We start from the raw sequence: 3145 nt of genomic DNA, 5'->3' as shown, positions 1-3145 counted from the left end.
ACAAACTGGCAATGCCAGCCGTCCAACACTTCCCCCAAACTTTCTAGGAAGGACCAGATGATTTCTCAGGTCCTCTCTTTCTCTGTACCTCAGGCAGTGTTGGAGGGCTGAGCAGATACGTCAGTGGCACATAGAGCTAGTACACAAGGCGGTTCACATCGGCACCAGGTAGCATGCAGCGTAATGAGAGTCCACAGTGTCCTGGAATCATTGACAACATACAAAGAACACAAATATGCAGGAAGGGTTCAGAATGCAAGAGGCCCTGTGAAAGAGCCACGCACACATGGATAAGAATCCTGAGGTGATGGAGAACATGCCCTGCATGACATGCCGCAAGTGGCTCCCCTTCAGCATCCTTGGGGACTGACCCTGACATAAGCGTGAAAAGGGGCACATGGGAGAGATTCCAACCGCGGGGGCTGGTAATGGAGGGGCCCGGCAGGCGAGACAGGGTAAGGCCACGGTCTCAACCTGGCACCCCTCTCCCACGGCTCTGACTTGCCTAGAAAATGGTGTTATTTGCATTAAATTTCACAAACTCAGTGTGTAGCAATTACAGGATACATTCTTCTGTTTCAGTGTCTGTGACCATTTGCTTGGTCTCTAGGGCAGGGACCACATCAGGCTGGTGTCTTATTCCCTACCAGCTCTGGTTGTTGATTGACACCAGGAAACTGCCTAGCAATTGTTAGTTAGCAAGCCATTAGACAATTGAATTCTTGCAACAAGAGATGGGATGTGTCATATACATGCACCATCTGCCTATGTTGAATATAATCATTGTGCATGGCAAACGTGTACTAATAAAAATTAAAGTAATTAAGTAGTTGAATCCTTGCTTTTTGCAATGCCCTGTGCTTTGGTATGGAAGCCTGAGCCAGTTTGCCCAGCCTCACTGCAGACCTGCTTGGCACCCTGCTGTGGAAGCTGCTCTTCCTGCTTCCTTGCTCTGTGCTCTCTGCTCTCGGCAGCTTGGAACAGAGCAGTGGTGCTGGCCACCATGACGCTGCAGCCCGAGGACATTCGGCAGAGTTGCTCTCCTTTGTCACGAATGGCAGTGGAGAGGGATAGCTCCACACCGCTGGTGATAGCTTAGTGGACACACCCCAGTGCGTAGGGCAGCTCTGATAACAAAGAATTGCCCAGCCCAGAGTGTCCATAGTGCAGCAAGCCTTGGCGTAAAGCAGTGCCATGCTCTCAGAGTTCTTTGGCCCACCCCAGTCGTGTATTTATCAGCTTTACAACGGCTAAGAGCATGTGCACACACAGAAGCATAACCACAACATCAAAGGATCCAAGGTTAGAGATTCGCCAAGCATTTCCCAGAACCACTGCTGCCTCAGAAAAGTCCTTGGAATAAGGATTTTCTATTTGTTTGTTTTTTGCTCCTAATGCCTTCAGGGCAGATTTAGCTGGCTTGAGTTGTGGGGATTAAACCACAGCAACCTGAGCCTGACTGCTTTGTTGAAGCAGCCACTTAAAGAACTGAGCTACCGGGCAGGCCATTTCTGACACTGCCAGTGAATCGGAAGACCCAATACTATTATGGACCTCTGAGCTCTTTTAGAATATTTTGCTGAGTTTACACACCTATAATATTTAAATGATGGAACTAAACAGAAAAAGGGGATACAGATGAATGTCCATTTTATATCTGTGTATTCAAAGTGGTTAGGATAGATATATAGTTACATTCTCTTAACGAATAGAGGGATTTTTTCTAATGGTGTTTGTAAATAGGATATCATGTCTGCGTCTTGTACAGCAATTAACCACCAGGAAGAATGTATGCAGTGTGTTAATTATTGAAACTGCTACCAATTTGGTTTGTAACTGTCTCATTGCTATTTGTTTCTCAATAAAATTATGGAAGAAAAAAAAAAAAGAAAAGTCCTTGGGATTTCAAGATGCTACTCAGAGCCTAAGCTGTTTATTTTATGACCCACTACTAAGATACGACAGAGTGTGAAAATGCTGCTACAGAGAAGCTCGGGGACACTAGGGTCAAAGAAGAGCGGGCTTGACTGTCAGGCCCCCACAGCACAGAGTTGCTGCAGTATCAATCCTCACGACCCTTTGGAACAGCAAAGGTCCTTGCGATTAAATGAGGGTGAAAAGAGAGAAGCTGCCAGTCACACCGAGGCTAGCTACAGTCCTCGCGACTCGGGTTACTTCCCTTACCATTTAGTGGAGCAATTACCCCTTGGCTAACGTAGAAAGTAAAATGCAAGTCAACAGTGGAAAGACACCGGGAAACTGCTCGGCAGCTGCTAGCTAGGAAGCTGGTAGACCAGCAGAGAGACTGCAGGATGCGGTTGTGTCCGGGGAGGACTAAGAAGCCCCTAAACACTTGAGAACAAGTGAGCCCTGGGCCAGCGAGCTGCAGAGGGACCTATAGGCTCGGGCCTCCTCCTCCCTGTCAGAGATGTCCTCTGCTTTTCAAAGCTCCTTCCAGGCTCCCAGGTCTGGGCACCAGATGGGGCCTGTGCTGTGTGTTTATAATCTCAAAATAAAGGAATCTGGTATTGTGAGCCACGTGTGGTGCTCCTTCAGGACAGTGGACACAGGCGAGTGAGAATTTGGTGCAAGGAAGTGTTAGGGGATTGCCTAACCCTTCCAGGAAGAGGAAGATATTCCTCTGTGTTGTTGGACCCTTGACTATAATCCTGACGCATATTTTGTCCTATGTATTAATGTGTTCACTCGCTCGCTTTCAGGGACGCCAAGAGACTGCGAATATGGCGGGGAAGCCGGTGCTGTACTACTTCAACGCCCGGGGCAGGATGGAGTCCATCCGGTGGCTGTTGGCTGCCGCCGGGGTGGAGGTGGGTTTCCAGTTCTCGCGTTGGACCTAAAATGCACTTTACCAAAATATTTTTCTAAGCCAGAAGAATGCTTCCCTCAAAAACTTTTACAAATTTTTTTCCAGAAATAAAAATATCCTTATTTTAAAAACAATTTGACCATGTACAATCATAATTATCTTTCCAGCAAAAAATACACAAACAGTTAAATATATTTTTAAAGGCGCAAAAGAAACCTGAAATAGTCAGAAGGTATAGAATTTATTTTGGGGCTGGGGAAAATAGCTCAGTTGAATAAGTGCTTGCGTGGCAAGGGCAAGGGCCTGAGTTCAATCCCC

At 46.9% G+C, this 3145-nt stretch overlaps 1 protein-coding gene across 1 annotated transcript in view; it reads left to right on the top strand.

Moving 5' to 3' along the window:
- Positions 1-3145, top strand: part of LOC101581371 (glutathione S-transferase A-like) — a 17410-nt gene that overhangs the window by 6979 nt on the left and 7286 nt on the right. The window lies entirely within an intron of this gene.

Source organism: Octodon degus, unplaced genomic scaffold, assembly GCF_000260255.1.
Source record: "Octodon degus isolate 3935 unplaced genomic scaffold, OctDeg1.0 scaffold00022, whole genome shotgun sequence".
Taxonomy (NCBI): domain Eukaryota; kingdom Metazoa; phylum Chordata; class Mammalia; order Rodentia; family Octodontidae; genus Octodon; species Octodon degus.
The sequence above is the reverse complement of the archived record's forward strand: the minus strand, read 5'-3'. Positions and strand labels throughout refer to the sequence as shown.